This window comes from Gorilla gorilla, chromosome 11, assembly GCF_029281585.2.
Source record: "Gorilla gorilla gorilla isolate KB3781 chromosome 11, NHGRI_mGorGor1-v2.1_pri, whole genome shotgun sequence".
In the NCBI taxonomy this organism is placed as follows: domain Eukaryota; kingdom Metazoa; phylum Chordata; class Mammalia; order Primates; family Hominidae; genus Gorilla; species Gorilla gorilla.
Window position 1 is genome coordinate 131,175,983 of NC_073235.2, and position 24,906 is coordinate 131,200,888.

General features: G+C 34.8%; 1 long non-coding RNA gene across 1 annotated transcript in view; it reads right to left on the reverse strand.

Moving 5' to 3' along the window:
- Positions 1-8,617: 8,617 nt before the first annotated feature.
- Positions 8,618-24,906, reverse strand: part of LOC115933774 (uncharacterized) — a 129,442-nt gene continuing 113,153 nt past the window's right edge. Inside the window, exons 3-4 of the long non-coding RNA XR_004069643.3 lie at positions 15,188-15,298; positions 8,618-8,909 (exon numbers count right to left, since the gene is read on the reverse strand). This is a non-coding gene — a long non-coding RNA (uncharacterized lncRNA). The remainder of the gene's footprint in view (positions 8,910-15,187; positions 15,299-24,906) is intronic.

The window sequence follows — 24,906 nt, forward strand, 5'->3', positions numbered from 1 at the left end:
CCCACATCCCATCCAATTGTTGAGTACTCAATATGATTTTATATGTAGAGGATAAAACAAAGTAGCTAGTAGATAATAAGCATTCAGAAATAATTGCTGTTAGTAATGATCATAATAATAGCTATGAATGTCCCAAGCCACATACTCAGGGGTGCAAAAAAAAAAAAAAAGAAAACTTCTTACAGTTTTTAACTTCCTTTATAAATTGCCATCATACATGATGACAGACTGATCTTCTCATTTCCAAATAAACCCAGACACTTCTGAATTTCTTATTTATTTCCAGTTTAAAGTCAAAGCATGATTTCTATTCTTTTTTCCTCCCTGTAGTGGTATTCGAGGTTTTGGGTGTCAGAAAGTAGAGAAAAGGCATTTCCCATGCTCTCGTCCAATTATACTCATATTACCTCAAACTTTAGGTATTTTTATATAATAATGGGTTGAAAGTTACCTTTCCCTATACTTTCCAAATTACCCATTCTTTTAAGGCATTTTGGTGCTTTCTAGTGAGAAGTGTGAACTCATTCTTCTGTGGGTGACAGCACTTTTTCCTCTTTGGAAACTTTTTAAAATTTTCATTCATGAAGCTGTGAAAATTCATCATGTTTTGGTGTGCGTCATGATCTTTATTGTTCATCCTGTTCAGCATTCCTTTCAATTTGACCATTTGAGATTACTTTCAGCTATTGAAAATTCTCTTGTATTATTTCTTTAATAACTTCTTCCCATCCATTTTTCTCTATGTGTTAGCAAACCTGTACATAAAACTTAGTTAAAAAGTCTGATTATTTTCTTAGGATAATCCCTGGAAGTGAAAATAGTTGGGTAAAGGTAATGCCTATTTCATGACATTTTATAAGTAATATTTAATTATTCTCTTGAATGGCTGGACCAATTTACATTTCCTACTTAAGAATGAGTATGAAAAGACTTAGGTATTAAATAAGTCTTTAAACATAAATGGTATTTGAAGGGTGTATTTCAAGAAATATACATAACCTTAATATCAAATGACTCATTTGCCCTTTTCTTAGTTCAATAATACATTAAAGTAATTGTATACCTTTTTTAAAATATTACACTGTTAATTTTATGTCAAATTTTATACATATAAGATGAAGGTCATGTTAAGTATGTTTAAGTTCAGTTCTTGAGTAAGTTTTGGCTTAGATTATGAATAAATTAGATAAAATGGAGTGATCTTAGCAAGATCTGGCTGCAGCTGTGTTTATTATTACTAAATATTTATCCCAAGGTCAAATAAGTAAAATTAATACTTAATTCCTAGCTTACCAAAATATGATGAGTTCTAAATAAGCTAAAGGCAATAAAATGGTCTGGTTTTAGTTATAATAGCTTTGGGAGAGAAGGGCCACTTGAATCTTGCTTTCCATTCTCTGACAGGGTTACTTCCTTCTGTGCCTTGTGTGCACTTTACCAAATAAGTAGGATTTTTTTTTAAAGTGGCCATTGTTAAGAGTGTTTGCTTAATCAGACAGTCTTTATGTTTTTTTTTAGATAGCCAAGGATCATTTGGTAAATATATTTCAAAAAGAACATTTTTAGAAGTATAGTGAGGCCTCATTGCTGATCTATCTATTCTCAAATTGTCATTGACAAATAAAAAGATATGAAAGGATTTTTAGGGACAAAAATCCTTGTAATTTAAAAATATTTATGCAATATATATTTTTGAACTCTCAGATACATACTTGAATTTTGGCCACCTGCTGACTTTTATAGTCTGTATCAACAGGCTCTCTTTTAACTTTTTAGTATGTTCAGCTAATCAGAGGTATTGGTGGGAGTTTGTAGGATATGAGAAGAGAAAGGCTGAGGTATCCATTTCCAGTGCTCTCTTCCTGTGGGTTGGCTGTGTTTCTCTAAAGAAGGACATACCTCCTGTTGGGTGGTAATCTCAACATCTCCTACAACTGCAGCTGGTACCTACTCTCCCGTCTTGCCCATTCAGGTGTGGTATTACTACCTTTTGGATTCACCATCCCTTGTTGGTTCTCTTGGCTCTATATCCATTTCAGTAAATACTGTGGTTTCTTAATTAAGTTCGTGTCATTGAACCCATTTAAATGTGACATTTTTCTCTTGCTGGGATCCTGACCATTATACTCTAATGTGATGTCTAGTAGGCATGTTTTTCTCTTTTGTCATTCTACAGGGATAGCAACAAAACCTGAAAATGAAAATCAGTACTCACTAAAAAGAAGTTTTTGTTATAAAAATGATCCATCTTGAAACCTATTGTGACAGTTGTGTCCTATTAAAAAAAAAAAATATATTATTAGGTAGATTCACCTTGAAGGAGTTTCTTTTGCATAGGCTCCAAAACCAGATGCATTGATGAGTTTGAGGCTTCCTGGTAGAACTCCCCAGTACATATATTACTATGTATACAAAATCCATCAGTATATCTTCCAGGTTTGCTGAATCCAGTTACATAAAAAGGAAAATAGCTTTTGGAACTAAGAGGTAGTGGTAGATTTTGATTGCTTCCATTTTAATCAAGAATTAATGGGCTATCTTGGAACAGAAGATAGCATTAGCAGAAGATTTTATATCTAGGAAAAAGGGAAACTACCATTGTTTATTTTTGAGTATTATTATATTTGGTTTAGTTGTTGAGCTTTAATTCAAGTTTCATCTGCTTTAATAACACATGTGTTCTTCATGGATTTTAATAACTTGTAATTATCTTTATCTTGCATTCTTCATATTCACTAGATCATTTTTAGCATCATAAATTTGTCAGACCTACAGATGATTAAAATCTCTTAACAAAAGGCAAGATAAAGTGAAATGATTCAAGTTACAGCTTACTTTTTCATAAAAGAGTGTTTCAGTAGAGTTATGTCTCAAAGGGATTCATGACTTATTTTATTGAAAGGGCCACAAAATAATCACAAAATATTACATCCATTAAGAAACCAACATGATTCTAATAAGCAGAGCAACAATATAATGCGTTAAACAACACTAGTCTTTTCTCTGATACACTTATCACATCTTCAGTGAATGGTATTTGGTCATATATTTCTATTTTTATCTCTGGTTTGTTTTGAGGCATCATTTTCTGTAGAGTAAGACCCTGGCACTAATGTTGCCTTTCCCCATACTTATAAAAAGTATCCTAGGTATATTTAGAAGCAATTCTTAGGGAGCAAGTTAATTACATTTTTTTTGAGACAGATTTTCACTCTTGTTGTCCAGGCTGGAGTGCGATGCCACGATCTCGGCTCACCACAACGTCTGCCTCCTGGGTTCAAGTGATTCTCCTGCCTCAGCCTCCCGAGTAGCTGAGATTATAGGCATGTGCCAACCATGCCCAGTTAATTTTTTTTTTTTTTAGATGGAGTCTCACCTTGTCGCCCAGGCTAGAGTGCAGTGGTGCAATCTCTGCTCACTGCAAGCTCTGCCTCCCAGGTTCACACCGTTCTCCTGCCTCAGCCTCCCGAGTAGCTGGGACTACAGGCACCTGCCACCACATCCAGCTAATTTTTTGTATTTTTAGTAGAGATAGGGCTTCACCCTGTTAGCCAGGATGGTCTTGATCTCCTGACCTAGTGATCCACCTGCCTCAGCCTCCCAAAGTGCTGGGATTATAGGCATAAGTCACCATGCCAGGCCAATTACATTTTTAAAAATACAAAAGTCAATTTAAAAACTACACTCAGGAATACCATATATATTATTTTTAAAAATGTTAAAATGGTTTTGACTTGTCTGGATGCATCTTCAGTAAAATTTCAGAGTACTTGATCTCTTGTGATTCAAGTTAAATTTGAAACTATACCTTTCTACATGAGAAGGAAACATTATGAGAAGAAATTGCTACCGCTATTAGTGGTTCTAGCTCTTCAATGCATAATGAGCACAAAAGGGATGTAATGCATACGGCAAAATAAAATAATTTCCATCGGCTTGAGATAGGAGAGAAAATCTGTTTGTATAAAGACTATATTAAGAAGAGGATGATCTATCACTTGACTAGGGCACTAAACCATAAAGAATGCTAATAGAAAGCAGCGGAATAACTGGGCAATGAGGTGTGGGTCCATTCATGCTTCCATATATGCCTCCTTTTCATCAGCAGCACCATCTCCTTTCCATCACCATCACCATCTCCTTTCCATCACCAGCATCATCTCCTTTCCATCATCACCAGCATCATCTCCTTTCCATCATCACCAGCATCATCTTTCCATCATCACCAGCATCAACTCCTTTCCATCATCACCAGCATCATCTGCTTTCCATCATCACCAGTGTCATCTCCTTTCCATCATCACCAGCACCATCTCCTTTCCATCATCACCAGCACCATCTCCTTTCCATCATCACCAGCACCATCTCCTTTCCATCATCACCAGCACCATCTCCTTTCCATCACCATCACCATCTCCTTTCCATCACCAGCATCATCTCCTTTCCATCACCAGCATCATCTCCTTTCCATCATCACCAGCATCATCTTTCCATCATCACCAGTGTCATCTCCTTTCCATCATCACCAGCATCAACTCCTTTCCATCATCACCAGCATCATCTGCTTTCCATCATCACCAGTGTCATCTGCTTTCCATCATCACCAGTGTCATCTCCTTTCCATCATCACCAGTGTCATCTCCTTTCCATCATCACCAGTGTCATCTCCTTTCCATCATCACCAGTGTCATCTCCTTTCCATCATCTCCAGCACCATCTCCTTTCCATCATCACCAGCACCATCTCCTTTCCATCATCACCAGCACCATCTCCTTTCCATCATCACCAGCATCATCTCCTTTCCATCATCTCCAGCACCATCTCCTTTCCATCAGCAGCACCATCTTCTTTTGATCAGCAGCACCATCTCCTTTCCATCATCTCCAGCATCATCTCCTTTCCATTTCCAGCATCATTTCCTTTCCATTTCCAGCATCATTTACTTCAAGTCCTTTAGCAGTGTATGTGACAAATTGCCTTATTTTTAATGTGAATATGTGACAAAAATAATTTTCATTACCTATAACCAATCCCATCCTGTTTTTTGACTGAACAATCTTTTATTTAGAAGACAAACACATTTTTCCCTCAGTTTATCACTTTTCCTTTATCAGTTGTGGTAAATGGTGGCTAGGTGAGTAGACTTGGTAACAAGAGACAAGGAAGGAGCACATTTGATCTCTATAAGTAGGACAGGGAAATTGAGATAAAAGATCTAAGGAAAATGCTTTCACTGCAGGACAATTAGATAAAGAGGAGAGCCAACTGTGAGGGTGAGAAGAGAGAGTGAGGAGAATAAATGGATCTCATTTTCAGTGAAATGGTGTACTGTGTGCAGGGTGTTCAATCTTTCCCATAAAACTCAGTCGGCAAGTTTTAAATACCTCATTGATGTTTTTATTTTGTTTGGCTGTTTTTGCTTTTCTAAAAAAGCCAGAAGTTCATGGAAATTATAATTATCAGGCTGTTTTATCAAAAATTAAATAATAAACTCTTATCTGAAGTTAAAAAGATTCTGAACATTGTGCATATTTCATCTGCTAATGTTATTCACACTTTAAAGTAGCTCACTGACAAACATAGGCCTTTACATGTGTTCTTTCTCTTTCTTATTTATATATTATTAATGATATGCAAGAAAGGCAAAAATACACACTTCAGACAAAGGATTAAAACAACCATATTCCAGGCACTGGGCCTATTTCTACTTATTGCTGATGGGTCTGGGAGGAGAAACACAATCAAGCTTACATATATATATGTGTGTGTATATATATATTTTTTGTGATTTATATATATATATAAGCCAGGGTCTGGCTCTGTCACCCAGGATAGAGTGTAGTGGCATGATCACAGCTCACTGCAGCCTTGACCTCCCTGGCTTAGGCGAACCTCCTGCCTCAGCCTCCTGAGTAGGTGTGACCACAGGAGCACACCACTGTACCTAGCTAATTTAAAATATACATATATATATATATATGCACACACATACATATATATATTTGTGTATATGTATGTATATATATTTAGAAATGGGAGTCTTTCCATGTTGTCCATGCTGATCTTGAATTCCTGGGCTCAAGCAATCCTCCCACCTCAGCCTCCCAAAATACTGGGATTACAGGTGTGAGCTATCGCCCCCAGCCTCAAGCTTATATTTGAGATTTTCATTCCTTTGGAAGATAATTCGACAACCTGACAAGAAAGAATGAAAATGTATTCATTTATTTTATCATCATCCTCACTTAGAGTTACAAGATCTGAAACACCAAGCAAATTGAGGATTTATTTTTTGTTACATAAAAGTTGCTTTTTGAGGTGTGTAGCATTAACACTGTAACCCTAATCACCACTCCACCCCCATCAGTACATTTCAATCAGTAAATAGGGCAAAATGGAACAGAGCTTAGAACAGTGGTTCCCAAAGTGTGGTCCAACATTGGGCCTCCCTGAAATGTTTCCAGGATCTATGAAGTCAAAACCATTTTAATAATAATATCACTTTGTTGAAATTTAAATCTTAGTCAAGGCAGTGTTTAGTGGCAACTGTACTAGTTGCGATTAGTTTCTTCAACATGAAACTTCAGGCACTTTTTAATTTAATTTAATTTTATTTTATTTTATTATACTTTAAGTTTTAGGGTACATGTGCATAATGTGCAGGTTAGTTACATATGTATACATGTGCCATGCTGGTGTGCTGCACCCATTAACTCGTCATTTAGCATTAGGTATATCTCCTAATGCTATCCCTCCCCCCTCCCCCCACTCCACAACAGTCCCCAGAGTGTGATGTTCCCCTTCCTGTGTCCATGTGTTCTCATTGTTCAATTCCCACCTATGAGTGAGAACATGCGGTGTTTGGTTTTTTGTCCTTGCAATAGTTTACTGAGAATGATGATTTCCAATTTCATCCATGTCCCTACAAAGGACATGAACTCATCATTTTTTATGGCTGCATAGTATTCCATGGTGTATATGTGCCATATTTTCTTAATCCAGTCTATCATTGTTGGACATTTGGGTTGGTTCCAAGTCTTTGCTATTGTGAATAGTGCCGCAATAAACATACATGTGCATGTGTCTTTATAGCAGCATGATTTATAATCCTTTGGGTATATACCCAGTAATGGGATGACTGGGTCAAATGGTATTGCTAGTTCTAGATCCCTGAGGAATCACCACACGGACTTCCACAATGGTTGAACTAGTTTACGGTCCCACCAACTGCGTAAAAGTGTTCCTATTTCTCCACATTCCCTCCAGCACCTGTTGTTTCCTGACTTTTTAATAATTGCCATTCTAACTGGTGTGAGATGATATCTCATTGTAGTTTTGATTTGCATCTCTCTGATGGCCAGTGATGGTGAGCATTTTTTCATGTGTTTTTTGGCTGCATAAATGTCTTCTTTTGAGAAGTGTCTGTTCATGTCTTTTGCCTACTTTTTTGATGGGGTTGTTTGTTTTTCTCTTGTAAATTTGTTTGAGTTCATTGTAGATTCTGGATATTTATTAGCCCTTTGTCAGATGAGTAGGTTGCAAAAATTTTCTCCCATTTTGTGGGTTGCCTGTTCACTCTGATGGTAGTTTCTTTTGCTGTGCAGAAGCTCTTTAGTTTAATTAGATCCCATTTGTCAATTTTGGCTTTTGTTGCCATTGCTTTTGGTGTTTTAGACATGAAGTCCTTGCCCATGTCTATGCCCTGAATGGTAATGCCTAGGTTTTCTTCTAGGGTTTTTATGGTTTTAGGTCTAACATTTAAGTCTTTAATCCATCTTGAATTAATTTTTGTACAAGGTGTAAGGATGGGATCCAGTTTCAGCTTTCTACATATGGCTAGCCAGTTTTCCCAGCACCATTTATTAAACAGGGAATCCTTTCCCCATTGCTTGTTTTTCTCAGGTTTGTCAAAGATCAGATAGTTGTAGATATGCGGCGTTATTTCTGAGGGCTCTGTTCTGTTCCATTGATCTATATCTCTGTTTTGGTACCAGTACCATGCTGTTTTGGTTACTGTAGCCTTGTAGTATAGTTTGAAGTCAGGTAGCGTGATGCCTCCAGCTTTGTTCTTTTGGCTCTGGATTGACTTGGCAATGCGGGCTCTTTTTTGGTTCCATATGAACTTTAAAGTAGTTTTTTCCAATTCTGTGAAGAAAGTCATTGGTAGCTTGATGGGGACGGCATTGAATCTGTAAATTACCTTGGGCAGTATGGCCATTTTCACGATATTGATTCTTCCTACCCATGAGCATGGAATGTTCTTCCATTTGTTTGTATCCTCTATTTCATTGAGCAGTGGTTTGTAGTTCTCCTTGAAGAGGTCCTTCACATCCCTTGTAAGTTGGATTCCTAGGTATTTTATCGTCTTTGAAGCAATTGTGAATGGGAGTTCACTCATAATTTGGCTCTCTGTTTGTCTGTTATTGGTGTATAAGAATGCTTGTGATTTTTGTACATTGATTTTGTAACCTGAGACTTTGCTGAAGTTGCTTTTCAGCTTAAGGAGATTTTGGGCTGAGACAATGGGGTTTTCTAGATATATAATCATGTCATCTGTAAACAGGGACAATTTGACTTCCTCTTTTCCTAATTGAATACCCTTTATTTCTTTCTCCTGCCTAATTGCCCTGGCCAGAACTTCCAACACTATGTTGAATAGGAGTGGTGAGACAGGGCTTTTTAAAAAATGCCAATTTTATTTAAGCATTACCTTACTGAAACATTAAAACACAGTGTTAAGTTTCAAGCCTTAAACATACATATTTTTAATATGCCAAGAATGAAATGAGAAGTTTGCCTAAAGCATTTTTATTACAATCCAAGTATGATGGTCATTCCATGGAAGAATATCTGTACTTGTTTGAGTTGCAGGCTGAACTAACCCTTCTTTCATGGAACATGATTTTCACCTGAAAAAAATAACACAGAGACAAACTAGGTTTACTCAGGCTTGGATATCCAGCAGAAATTTTCTAGAAAACAAACCAAAGGTAGCTGTCAAGGGTAAAAATGATAGTATTTATTGCCAATGGAAAATTTGAACTTTCCGTTAAAACTTAGAACCTTGTAAAATGTTTATTGGCAACTGTGAAACCGATGGCTTCTCATACATGAACAGTTTTCTGAAGAGACTGATGGAGATGTTAACAATTGTGATTTTTTTCTTGATGTTCTATGATGAAATATGCCAACTTTTAGGAGATGTGAATATCTCACTGAATATTTCCAAATGACTGATGCATCATTATTTTAGGGCCTCACAGATCTCAAAGGCAGACTGTAGCTTATAATAGCAATCGGGAACGACAAAAAACAAAAAAAAAACAAAAAAAAACCAAACACATCGGGTGGAGTTTGGAGTAATCCAAAGACAGACAGGCTTCAGGAGTTCTCATTCTTCTAGGAGAGTTCACAGAGAAATCACTTCTTTCTCTGGCACTGAAATGCAGCAAAATATGTGCAGTGTTTCTGCCCTGGGAAGCCTAGTTGAGACTCAGAGTTCAGAGTTTTCACTGGAAGCTGGACACGTAGGCACAATGACCAGCTACTGCTACTAAAATTCCAGACTCCCTAAAGGAAAGCAGTTGTTCAGTGCCCCAGGTGGGCAAAACAGTTTTATTAATGTCGGGAACATTCCAAAAGCTAAGTTCCCAGATGTGAACCAAGGCCCAACCCTGAAAGTAAGCCTTTTTAATCGGAGCAAATCAGGTCTGCTGTATTAACTGCTTACCGCATAATAGTGCTACACAAGCAGCGCGCGGTGGCTCACACCTGTAATCCCAGCACTTCGGGAGGCGAGGCGGGTGGATCAAGAGGTCAGGAAATCGAGACCATCCTGGCCAAAATGGTGAAACCCCGTCTTTACTAAAAATACAAAAAAAAATTAGCCGGGCGTGGTGGTGGGCGCCTGTAGTCCCAGCTACGTGGGAGGCTGAGGCAGGAGAATGGTGTGAACCCGGGAGGCAGAGCTTGCAATGAGCCAAGATCGCGCCATTACACTCCAGCCTGGGCGACAAGGCAAGATTCTGTCTCCAAAAAAAAAAAAAAAAAAAAAAAAAAATGTGCTACACAATAATAAATAGGTGAAAAATACATTCTGAGCACAAGATAAGAATAGATTTTAATGTAACACACAATGTACAGTTTATGATAGAGATTCGGACTCCATTTTGAAGTTAACCTTTAAGAAACCATGCTTGTTGAGTTTTGACGTACTTTCAAAGAAGAATATCTACAATTATTTGCAAAAACTATTAAAAGACTTCATCTTTTTCCAATTAGACATCTTTGTGAGGGCAGATTTCCTTCATACACTTCAATGAAAACAACATAGCATAGCGAATTGAATTCAGAAGCAGATATGAGAATGTAACTCTCTTTCATTAAGACAGACATTAAAGACATTTGCAAAGGAGAAAACCAGGCTTCTCATTAAATCTTGTTTTGGAAAACATAATTATTTTATCTATAAAAGTATATTACTCATGTTAGCATATAATTGATTTATCTTTCCTATTTAAGAATGAATTGATACATACATTTTTTAAAAATTTCTGCTTTAATTTCCAATATCATAATACAATACAGATATCAAAGAAATAAACTATATAAATAAAAACTATTTGGGGTTCTTCAGTAAATTTTAGAGTGTAAACATGTCTTCAGGCCAACAGATTCGAGAAATGCTGGCTTAGACTACTAAGGTATAAATTCAGGGAATTTATAATCAGTATTGTTAATTCATCTTTAATAAAATGTCAGTTCAGTAAGAGTTTTGAGAGATGTGGAAGCTGGAATTGGGCTTGAGTCTATGACAGTCAACGAATACTCAGAATGTAAGTCTAAAAGAGAAATTTGCCAAAATTCAAATGAACAGCGAAGGGTGGTAGATACAATATTCTGGAATATACAATTTAAATGGAAGTGACCTTCCATTTAAGGATAAATATACAGGGGAAAATATAGAGTTTTCAAATATTTCTGCTTGCTATACTCAATAAGACAGATGACCACATCAGAGAGAAATCTGACAAAATTTAACAAAAGTGTAGATACATATGCCATGAAATCCAGCAATTCTATTTCTCGGAATGTATTCATGATAAAATTTATACACAAGTGCAAAAGATATTTGTATGAAGATATTCATTGAAGTACAATTTGTAACAGCAAAATAAATTCTGTCCCTCAGCAAGGTCAGAAATAAATAGAGTTTGTTAATATAATGGAATTTTATTTGCAATTTAAAATAAATGAACCAGTCTTATGTGTATTAAGTTAATAAGCCTGAAGACTTGTCATAAGTATAAAAGAAGTTTGCAAGACTTCTTGCTATAAAACTATAGCAAGATATCATTTATGCAGTTGTTCAAAATATATGATATAAAGCATATGCAAAGTTTTAAAATACAAAAATAGGACTCAATGTGAACATTATGAATTATGAAATATTATTTTTCTTTTATTTTTTCTGTTTATTCCTTTTTCTATGATTAACATAAATTACTCTTCTTACTCTTATTTTTATTTCTACTGTTATACTTTCTCCTGTCATTACTAATTTCACGTGTATATAACATTTCAACATTGGTATTTACTTTCTAAGAAAATTGCATTTGATTTTCAAGACAATCAGATGAGTGATCCCCATTTTTCAGTGGAGAAGTCAGACTTAGTGTCTTAATCACCCCAGGAGACATGAAGTGACATTCCCAAGGTCACATACCCAATAGGTGATAGAGTCAGAATAAAACACAGGTTTAATGATGATAAATTGATGGTTTTTTACTTGCTATGTCTGCATGTTAGAATGACATACACATGATAATTCAGTATTTTTATTGGCAGATAAAAATAATAATACCAAGACATGAATAATCAATGCTTACAAAACATTATCTTCTAGGCATGGCTTAGGTGCATTATATTAATCACTTGATCCTCACAGCTTTGCAAGGAATCTACTATTATTATCTGACTATGACAGATGAGGAAACAGGTGCAGAACATTTGAGAAATTGTCCAAAGCTCTGTAGAGAGAAGTGGCTGTGCTGGAATTTGAACCCAGGGAGTATGACTCTAGAGGCCACACTCCTAGCTACTATAATACATCATCCTGCCTCATATGACAGCTTTTTTGTTTCAAATCCTCCCAGAAGAACTGATAAAGTGCAGAATTCTCTGAAGATGCTTTTACACTCTCATGCAATTTTAATGAAAGGCATTCTGTGAGGGCTTCCTTTTTATTATTATTATACTTTAAGTTTTAGGGTACATGTGCACAACGTGCAGGTTTGTTACGTATGTATACATCTGCCACGTTGGTGTGCTGCACCCATTAACTCGTCATTTAGCATTAGGTATATCTCCTAATGCTATCCCTCCCTCCTCCCCCTACCCCACAACAGTCCCCGGTGTGTGATGTTCCCCTTCCTGTGTCCATGTGTTCTCATTGTTCAATAATGTGGCACATATACACCAGGGAATACTATGCAGCCATAAAAAAAGGATGAGTTCATGTCCTTTGTAGGGACATGGATGAGGCTGGAAACCATCATTCTCAACAAACTATCGCAAGGACAAAAAACCAAACACCGCATGTTCTCACTCATAGGTGGGAATTGAACAATGAGGGCTTCTTAACACTGCTAATTTAGTTCAATTTTGCAGAGTTTGTCAGCAAACTAAGCAAATGCCCTCAAATTTAGCCATCTTAAAAATTATCTGAAAACTTTCTCTCAAATTTTGTTTCTATCATCTATGGGCATTTTCTTGCTGTTTTACTTTTCTTTTTTCCTAAAGAAGATAGATAGTGTAACTATTCCAGACACCACAATTAAATTCCTAATTTTAAAGGAGGCTTAAACAGGAGCAGGACAAGGAGAAGAAGAAGAGGAAGAAGGAGGAAAAGAGAAAGAAGATTATACAAGCACAAAGAGCGTATTTGTTAATATTTCTTTTGGTGAATATTTATTTTGATATATTTCTAAGAAAATATAATAAATATTCAGTGCTCAAAATAACTTCATAGATAAATGGTACTGCAATTTTGGTAACATCTTTTGACATGAATGTTGGATTCATTCATGAGCATGAATCCCATCAGGAAATGGGCCTTTTGTATGAGTAAAAATTCGAAATTAACAAAAACAGTCAAACACCATGTACTCTGACCTTAACTCCTCCTGAGAAGTGACCATTGTTACTAATTTTTAGAGGTGTCTTTTTAAATAAAGTAAATGCCTATATTTGTTAATCTTCATTTTCTCTGCAAAGTTCTATACTTTTTTTTCTCTCTTTAAAAAATCTTTAAATTTATCTTGGGGTGTGTGTGTGTGTATACAATTTTATATATATATTATATATTATATAAAATTATATATATAATATATATTATATATTATATAAAATTATATATATAATATATATTATATATATATAATTATATATATAATATATATATAATATATATAACTTATTTTATATATATTAATATATATATTATATATTATATTATATATATTATAATATATATTATATATAATAAAATATATATATTTATATATAAAATTACATATATATTATGTAATATATATTTATATATATATAAATATATATTATGTATATATATAATGTATATATAATTTATATATATATTCATAATATATATACATAATATATATAAATTTATATATAAAAATATATATAATATATAATATATATATTTTATTTTTATATAATATATATTTTATATAAAATATATATATTTATTATTTATATATATAATGTATATATTTTATATATATATGTGAAGCTTTTTTTAGTAGTTACATGCCATTCTATTTATGGTGTATTCTAATTTCACTAGTCAACTTTTAGTGGATTATATAGCTTATTAAAAGTGTTTGACTAAGTTACTATTATCAACAAAGTTTCAATGAATTTTACACTTAAAATTTGCATGCATGCATGTAAGCAAGCTTATTTGTGGGATGAATTAATAGTGCAATCTGGGTTAACTCCTGGGGAGATAACATTTATTTAAATAATCTATTTCTTGTTCATGGCTGTCAACCTATGTGATAGTGACGCTGAAGCTCCTTCTGGTGACTTTGTAGGTGGGTGTGGATTATTAGCTCTGTGACAACCCACTGCCTCCCCATTGTCTTCTTTGCCTCTTAATTCTGCAAAGTGTGGAGTCTCCTTAACTGGTAGTGGGATGGAAAACCAATTATTCTTTTTAATTGGCTTGCCTCCTAGGCTGCAATGGAGTTCGCCAGCGATCCAGATCATTACTAGTGCAGATCACTAATCTTGATATTTATTTGATCCAATAATATAGCATTTGCCATCTCACAATGTTCTCCATGCCACTAAAGAGCAATTTGAGTGGTTCTTGAGAGACCTCTGGCTAGGCAAGAGAGGTAGAAGATGGATTTAAAATGCTTTGCCAAGCACAACTTGATTGCATTTTTTTTTTGGTCCAGAAATCTAGAGTCAAAGAATGCGATATCTACAGTTGGCATTGAGTACTGAGACTTCAAAAATACAAAACCAAAAATATTAATTTTTCTGCAATTCCCAACACTGTATTTTGTTGTCTTTTAAAATCATATTCTACCTTATAAGTTGTAAATATACAAAAATACCTCAGTTAAGGCATTTTCCATAGCAGATTACAACATAAAAATATAAATGTGGCATGAAAGTATTTAAAGTGAGAGTAATGAGTGTTTAAAAAAAGAAATGTTGGCATTAATACCACCACCCACTTTATTAGATACTATATTCAAGATAAACTAAAATTTCAAAGTTTACTGACCAGCAAAGGTTAAATATAATGTTCCTCTTGTTGCTACCTGTCTATGGAGTGAACTGGATAAGTGCTTGTGATCTATTTAAAGGGATAAAACTTATATTATAAAAAGAGGTCAATGAAGGAAAACAGGGTGACTGTCAATTTCAGATAGGAAACCACATGCCATCTTTGACTTTGAAATGTGTAGTAAGAGCTGTTGAACATCAAGCAGGGGGTACATTCATAGTTTTTATTCTCTTTGCAAAATATTTCTTTGATAATTTTGTCATTTTTGGACTTTTATAAATACATGTTTTCCTGTAGCAGTTTGTCCTAAAAGCAAGGTGCAATTACATGCAAATAATGAAATATTTCTCTCTGTCTACTTACCTATCTATCCATCTAGCCGTCCATATATATCTTTGACAAGAATGCCACCTATTTCAATGTATTTTCCTTAATAATTCCACAATGGATCAGCATGTTTATTGTTAAGTAGTTCTGGGGAAAATAAAGAAAGAAAACTTGTATTAGTTTCTCCTGTTAACCTAATTGTTACTAGGTGGTCTGCACTTTTAATCTCATTTAACCCTCACCCAGCACTGTAAGAGGCGATCATTAGCCCATCATTTATTAATAAGAAAATGTAGACTGAGAGAAATTAACTAATTTTTACAAGAGCACAAAAATTATAGGAGGCACAGAAGAATTTGAACCCAGTTATGTCTATTTCTCACCCCCTTGGTCTTGTCTCTTCTCCACGTGTGTATAAAAATGATTGCAATTAATTATGGTGACCACCATTTTTTTATCACTGGCAAAGTACCAGGTCTTATGCTAAGTGCTGCATTGACACTGTCTCTAACAATCCTCACTAAGAAACTATTATCGTTATCACTTTATAAAGGGAGGGGTGATGTCCGGGAAAATAAGACTGATTTCCCAAATCCACACAGAGAAGGAAAGAAGAAGGAATTAAACTCTTTGTTAAGTAGTTTTTCTGTTGGGTTGATGGAGGTTACAATTTATGGAAAGCAGAAACAGAATTAGAAGCAACTGGTCACTTTTAACATAAAGGGTTATGTCTCCATTACATTAATTTTACACTAACTTTGTATTTTTGCTGACTATAATAATTTATAGTATGTTTTAAAATATTCTTGTTTTGGACCAAACATTTATTTCTCTAATCCTTTTGAATCCTAGTAGAGATTACTTGATATTCTACTATTATGAAAATAGTCCTGTGAAAAAAAGGATTATGGTTGCATTTACAGTATCAGTGATCTTACCATTCTCATCATTGTTATGCTTTGAAAAACCACCTTTTCTATAGTTTGAGATTCTCTTTTCACTTGAAAGTCATAAGTATCTGAAATAATCCACATAAACACTACATAGTGTTCCCTTAAGATAGTGATTGAATTCCTGCACAAGAATTGAAAGATATATATGTGAAAAAGTTAAACTATTGGAGATGATATTTTATTTCCTTTTATTAAATTGTGTAATGCATTAGGATAAAAAGGTATATTTTATACATTCTTGAAGAATTTTTCCACCAATGCAATGAGATAAGCTATTTTATAAAATGTCCTGTTAGATAAGGCACTTTCAAGTTTGATCCGTGTGACACAATATACTTTAATTACTGTTGTTAGCAAAGAGTAACACATTTGTTTGTGAAATTGTGGGACTGATCTGTAAATGAAAATACAGTACTTCAGAAAGTTGTATAAATAAGTGTTTAAATGTCGTGGTTCATAAAAATGTTTCATCATCATTCTATCCTTTACCAAGTTTTATACAGATTATAGATAAAATTAATAGAAGTTTATTTTAAAATCAGTTAGAAGAAATTTGCATTCAGCATCCCCTACTGCCATCCAGTTTCCTTGACTTGTCTTTTCAGCTGTCTCCAGGGCCCCAAGCACCTAGTCTTCTTTTTGGCAATGCTTTCATGATAGATCTTAGAACCCCTGCTCTCAGTTAGGACGTTTAATTAGTACATGTACGGAGGTAAGTTCCAGGAGATAAATAAGGTGAAAAGAAACTCACCGCATCCATTAGTCCACCGTACAATTTAATGTATTTGTATTTATTTTATGCTCTGCTATGAAGAAATGACATCAGAACGATGAGTTAGAAAAATTCATTCTTTCATTCAGTATCGTTATCTCCATCCTCACTTATATCACTGGCTTGGCTGGCATTTTTGTAGTTACCGAGCGCCATATATTTTAAAATTGTAACTAAGCTCCATACAGCTTCTGGGTACTGTGAAGTTGGCAACCTCTAGACCGGGTTCTAAATGAAGCTCACTATCTCCTGGATATTACGGGTCAATTGTCCTCAGTAGAAATCACTGTAAGAGGGGATGGAGCCACTGGATAACTCCCTGCAAGTAATTTTACTACTCTGGGTATTAGTTTAATCATTGGAAAATATGTACAGGAAGGATTGTATCTTTATATATCTAAGATTTTATGATTCTAAATGATGAATGTAGGGATTAAGGATTTTAACAGGTAATAGACACACTGCACAACAGGAGAGAAGGCTTCAATTTGGAAAACTCCAATTTGTGGATCAGAACTAATAGACATGCCATAATTACAAATTGTGTAATTTAACATTGTGAGCAGCAGTGCTTACATAGAAATATACAGCATTGAATGCATATGCTAGAAAAGAAGAAAAACCTAAAATCAATAGTCTAGTGCCCACCTTAGAAAACTAGAGAATGAAGAGCAATATAAGCCTAAAGCAAGCTGAAGAAAAGAAATAGTAAGAATTAGGACAGAAATCAATGAAACTAAAAACATTAAATCAGCGACAATTTTTTTAAGTTGGTTCTTTGATAATGTCAATAAAATTGATGGATGTTTAGCCAGGATAATGAAGAAAAAAAAGAGAAAACACAAATTGATAATTGATTTCTTGTGTTTGATTGAAAAACATTTACAAATAAAAAACTAAAAATTTTATTTGCTGCTGCTTTGATGAAAGATATGGAATAATATGAATGGAGGCACAGTTTTATTTACTAGTATTTGAAATTCATGAAGACAAACACCCACTTAACTACTTTTAAGAATTCCATGTCTTCCTGAGTGTAATTTGTGTCTTTCATTGGAGGGATAAAATGACACTAAAATGTTTTGCTTTTCTTACTTAAATGCCACATCAGAAATATATCTTGTGTTATAAAAAGTCGCAGTTAATAAAAATGTATTTCATATTGACATTCTAAATTATAATTGCAGCCTATAAAGTTTATTTTTTATTACTAAAAGTTTCTACTTTCTACTTTATAGTCATTTTCACTATAACGTATACTATGGAAAAGACAAATTCTCAGTGACAGTGTTCTGGAAGCCTCTTTCTTTTTTATCTAGAAGCTACCTGTAATTTTCACACACACACACACAGAGAGAGAGAGAGAGAGAGTTAATTCCATCTTACAATACTTCAGAAAAGTGAATTATGTTGTCACTTTCTAGGCAATATTCTCACACTGTGCCTCTTACTGTAGGGTGAGTCAACAGCTGAATTGCTTCAAAAAGACTCTCAAGTCTTGTCTCCTTTCACTACATTCGGACAGTTTGCTCTTACATTCTAGTATACTAGGTTCTAAGGGAGAGTATTGGGATCGAAGAATAAAGTGATTCAAAGAAGGAAGAATAGTCAGTGAGATGTTACAGCAAACATCAGCTCACATCAGTAAGACTAAGATAAACAGAACAAGATGACCATTTAAGAAAATGAAGTGACCATTAACTTGGATGTAAAATAAACTTAAAATGTTGGTTGGAATTGGCTTCTTCGAATTCAGTGCAATAAACTAATTTTATTCTATGTGAAATGAGTTTTGATACCATACCAGCTTGATGAAGAAAAATAACTAAAGATATAAACTCCATCATTCTTATTGCCAGTCTCATCATATTTAGTTTGCTTCTTTGCTTTTCATATAATTCATCAATGTACAAAGGAAAGATGAGTGGTGCCTTTTATAAAATTAGAAAAACTATTAGATATATATTTCAAAATTGGTAAAAGTAAATTTTAAGTGTTCTCAACACAAAGAAATGATGTGAGGTGGCCTGATTCAATCACCGTACAATGTAAAGCATATTGTATCTAACATTGTATATAATTATTACTTGTTAATTAAAAATAAAATATTTTTAAAAGCACTGTTAAAAAGATTTATTATAGCACTTTATATTGAGATTCAAATAAATAACTATAATGGGTAGTATTATGTTTGATAACATAACCTATCTAGTTCTTTTATGTAGGGAACCTGCATTTTTATGAAGCAGATTTAGTCCATGGGGAGAAAGCATGAGGCAGCAAGAACATTGTCAGAATCTGGATGAGATAGCCACTGAAAATAACTCATTCAATAATAGTATTATCTCAACAGAAACTAAATTGTTAATATTTTAAGTATTTTAGCAATTCAGAATGTCATAATACAAGGCCTCCTCATTTTATATGTATGAGATCTTCAGAATACAATTCTGAAAATAAGATATCAATGGCTGTAAAAAGAAAAAAAAAAGATAAAAGCCAGGTATGGTGGGTCATGCCTGTAATCCTAGCACTTTGGGAGGCTGAGCCCGACAGATCACCTGAGGTCAGGAGTTTGGGACCAGCCTGGCCAACATGGTGAAACCTCATCTCTACTAATCTCTACTAAAAATACAGAAATTAGCCGGGCCTTGTGGCAGGCTCCTCTAATCCCAGCTACTCAGGAGGCTGGGGCAGGAGAATTTCTTGAGCCCAGAATGTGGGGTTTGCAGTGAGCCGAGATGGCACTACTGCACTCCAGCCTGGGCAACAAAGCAAGACTCCCTTTCAAAAAAAAAAAAAAAAAGACATCTAGTAAGAAAATATAAAAACACATGCACCTTCTAGGTAGACGAGGTAAATACGTAAATACAAGCACAACTATAAAAATTTTCCTGGGGCAAATAGAGGAAACTTAAGACTTGTAGTTAAGCTAACTCCACTATTCACTACAGGTATGAGAAAGATCAGACCATAACCAACATATCACATTCAGGGAAAAATATATAACTCAATTTGGGCCAATGAAACCCAACAGACATTAGCTGAGGACTTTAGAAGGGAAGGTTCATTTCTTTTCCTCAAAAGCTACCTAAAAAAAGATTCATTTTCTTGATGATAATGCATTGGAAAAAAGTGTAATAATGATAAAAACAAATGTTCGCCGGACCATTCTCTGTGTGCCTGGTGCTATCGTATGTGCTGTTGATGCAGGAACTCAGTCTTCACAGTCCGGTTGTGTATGAAGTGGGTGCTATTATTCTGTACATTTTACACTTGGGGAAACTTAGAATTCGTTAACTATAGTAAGACCTCACTTCATGTCGTTGATAGGCTCTCAGAAACTGCAACTTTAGGTGAAATGAGGTATAAATGCAACCAATGATTTTTCTCATCTATGTCATAACAAAAAGCATGAAAGGAAACAATGTTATTTGAGGATGGGGTGTACATTGTTCAGTTAAAGTGGCAGTTTCCAAGAACCTATCAGTGATGTGAAGGAAGGACTTACTATGATCCAAAATTGAGTGGCAAGGAAGTAGAGATGGGATTTGATCCCTTAAGCCTTATTCCAGAGTCCGCATCCTTTACAGTTGTGCTGTAGTAATTCTCATCAAGTACTAGTACAACCATATATATCACGTGATGTTTCTCTACACTGGAAATCAAAAATATTCGAATACAGAATGCTACATTCCTAGACAGAATAACTCAATATTATTAGAATGCCATTTTATATTATTATATGCTTAATATAATATGGGTAAGATAATCAAGAGTTTTCCTGCCCACCCCCGCAAAAAAGTAGACTATGAAACTAACTAATACACATAATCTTAAAAAGAAGAAATATGGCCTACTGGTGATTTAAAACTATCTTAAAACCACAATCACTGAGCAATATGATATCAGTGCAAGCATAAAGATAGATGAGTATATAAATTCCAGAAAGATGTGTGCTTCTTCTAGGTAAGTAAAGACCAATAGCAATTTTTGTACCATGGGGCAGTGGTCCAATATTGGTATAAAACCAGTTGCCATAGTTAGAGAGACTTTTCTAAGACTAGAAATTATATATGTATATGTATATGTATATGTATAGTCAAACTTTTAAGGACTGTGTGGGTGAAAACATCCCATAAGCAAAGTTAATTCTACCAACTAGAGTAAGTGGCTGCTAGTGATGAGGCCAGAAAGCAGAAAGACATCTTGTATTTTCATGGAGCATGGGATGAAGAACTCTTTGGGAGGAAGGATCCTGACCTCACAGTCATGATAGCTCAAATCAGAGGAAAAGAGAAAATATTAAAGCTATGTCCCAGTTCCCACCCAGCTCAATTCCAGCTAAGATTCAAAAGAAAAGTTCCTCAATACAGGTGCCTATGGGGGTAAAAAGGTATTTATTTCTGTTTCTACTGGTTTTTAAAATGTGTAATGTCTGCCATAAAACAAAATGTTTATCAGGCAGGTGAACAAGCAAGGAAATGTAACCTATAGTCATAAAAAGAAACCACCCATATAGGGAGATGTATAGAAGGCTCAGCTATTGAAATTACCAGAAAAGAACTTTAAAATAACCCATCTAAAAGTTAGATAACAAATGTGAACAGAGGACTTTCAGCAGAGAGAAGTAACATAAAAATGAACCAAATGGAAATTTAAAAAATCATAAAGTAGAGAGCAACAATTCAGCCTGTGGGCTTAAAAACAGAATGCATCAGCAGAGGAAAGAGTCAGTGAATTTAAGTAAAGCATAGCACAAATTATCCAATATGAAACACAATGGAAAAAAATAGAAAAGGGAAAAACAGAAACAGTCTGAAGTTTGTTAAACAATATCAAGTGTTTTAATATTTGCTCTATGGGAGTTCCAAAATGAGAGGAAAAAAAGAATAGCCCAGAGGCAATATTTAGGAAATAATAGCTGAAGATTTCACAAAATTAACAAAATACATCAGGACACAGAGACAGGAGAACAAATAAACATTTTAAAACCCTACAATTTACTACATTGTAGTCAAGCTGCTGAAAACCAAAGATAAAGACAACATATTTAAACTGGCCAGATACAATAGGGTAATTCCATTCAATGAAACAAAAATAAGAATATTTATCATCAAAAATTACAAAACCTAGGAGACAATAGCATAAAGTTTTTAAAGTGCTGAAAAGGAAGCATATAACTAGAAGTCTATAACCAGTGAAATTATCTTCTAAAACTAAAAGGAAAAAATATATTTCAGAAAAAGGTGAAATAATTCATCATCATGAAATGTGCATGATAATAAATACTAAACGAAGTTAGGTCTGAAGAGAAATGATTCCAGAAGACTAATTTTGAAAGAAGAAATGAAGAGTCAAAGTAATAATAAATACATGTAAAAATGCTTTCTAAGAATTTCATTAAGAGATGATTGATTCTTTTAAGAAAATATAGCATGCCTGTAATCCCAGCACTTTGGGAGGCCAAGGTGGGTGGATTAACTGAGATCAGGAGTTCAAGACCAGCCTGACCGAAATGGGCCGAAACCCTCTCTCTATTAAATACAAAAAATTAGCCAGGCGTGGTGGTGCATGCATGTAATCCCAGCTACCTGGGAGGCTGAGGCAGGAGAATTGCTTGAACCCCGGAGGCGGAGGTTGTAGTGAGCCAAGATTGCGCCACCGCACTCCAGCCTGGGCAACAAGAGGGAAACTCCATCTCAAAAAAAAAAAAGGGGAAAGAAAGAGAGAAAGAAAGAAAGAAGAAAGAAAGAAAGAAAGAAAGAAAGAAAGAAAGAAAGAAAGAAAGAAAGAAAGAAAGAAAACATAGTAGGAAAATATTGTATGGCTTATAATATAACTAGAAGAAAAATATATGCCAACCTTCACAGAAAGAGTAAGAGGGGTTAAATGGAGGATGGTTTTTGTGCAATTCTTACATTATTTGTAAAATGGTAAACTATCAATTCAAGGTATACTGTGATGAACTCAGGATTCAATATATATAATATATATTTATAACATATATATTGATGGATAGATTGTAAAATAATCTACTAAAGGTACTGTCGGGAAACATCAAACTAAGAATTTGTGGCCAATAAAGCACAACATTGTAAACAAACAAAATTTAAAGAGATACAGGGCTAATAAGCAAATAATACAGTTTTTTAAAGTGATCTATTCACAAGATCGTACCCTTTCCAGCCATTCCAGGGACAAACTGGGATGCCATTGCTCCCAACAGTTACCTGAGAAGGGAGTTTGGAGATCGTAATTGGCTTGAGATCACCACTGCCAAAGATCTTACAAAGCTCCAAAATTCTTTGATCATAGGGGTCAATTCTAAAATTCCTGGGTTTAGAAATCAAGGTACTTGCTTTATACTTCCCACTGAAACACACCAAAAAGTTATGGATTCCAACCCAAAGGAGCTAGCTGGACTGCCCAAGCCCTATATTATGTCCAGGCATGAACTGGTGAGCCCTGCTGCTAGCCACAGAGAATACATATTTTAATATCTAGCATAAATAATCTCTGAAAATAGAATTCAAGGAAATAGAGCTAACAATGCAATAGAGAACATAAAATGAAATATGAAAAGTTTCCAATAAATTCTAAAAAGATAGAAAAAGAGAAAGAAAAGAAGAAAGAACATATGGAAGAGAAAACGAGTTGTGAGGTGGTTGATGTAAACAAGTCACTACAGTAACTACATTAATGTGATAGTAGATTCTCTGATGACCTCTATGTTGCTTGCTTTCTGGTGTTCATGCCCTGGTATGATCCTCCCACCCCTTTCTTGAGTGTGGGAGACCTATAAATTGCTTCTAATGAATATGCAAAGATGATGAGGTTCCACTCCCATGATTATGTTATGTTACACAAAAACCCACCTTGTTATTGTTAGCACACTTGCTCTATAGACTCTCTCTCCCTAGCTAGGTTTGAAGACTAAGTGACCATATTGGGAGGCTCACTTGTTAAGGAGCCGATAGAAACCTCCAGGAGCTAGAGCAACCTTCAATCAACAACCAGCAAAAAGCCACAACCCTCATTCCTGTAACTACAAGTAAACAAATTCTGCAAACACCTTGAGAAAGCTCAGAAGTGGATTCTTTCCCAGTTGGGCCTCCAGATGAGAACACAACATTGCTGACACCTTGACTGCAACCTTGTAAGGCCCTCAGCAGAAGACCAGACTAAGCCATGCACAGACTCCTCATACACAGATAACAAATGTGTGTTGTCTTAAGCTACTAGTTTGTGGTAATTTGTTAGGCAGCAATATATTACTAATATGTGTATGTGGATAAACATTTCAGTTAGAAGGTAGAGACTGTCAGGTTGCATTTAAAAGAAAAAGGTCCGTTGTAGGGACATGGAAGAAGCTGGAAACCATCATTCTCAGCAAACTATCGCAAGGACAAAAAACCAAACACCGCATGTTCTCAGTCATAGGTGGGAATTGAACAATGAGAACACATGGACGCAGGAAAGGGAACATCACACACCAGGGCCTGTTGTGGGGTGGGGGGAGGAGGTAGGGATAGCATTAGGAGATACACCTAATGTTAAATGACGAGTTAATGGGTGCAGCGCACCAACATGGCGCATGTACACATATGTAACTAACCTGCACGTTGTGCACATGTACCCTAGAACTTAAAGTACGATAATAAAAAAAAAGGCTGTTTATAAGACATGCACTTTAACTAGAAAGAGGGAGATATGTTGAAAGTAAAAAGATGAAAAAAAAAAGGCAAAAACTAATCATAGGGGAAATCTAATAACAAGAAAGCCAGTGTGACTATGTTAGTATCAGATAAAGTAGACTTCAAGATAAAGACTATTACTTAAAATAATTTTATAATGTCAAGAAGGTCAATCTATAAAGGAGACATGATAATAAAAGTTTTTATACATTTAGTGACATAGCCTAAAAATACTAAAACAAAAAATTGATTGAGAAAACAGAAAAGCATATAAATACATCATCTCTAATAATAATTGAAGAAAAAAGTTGATTCTGTTTGAGTAATTGCTAC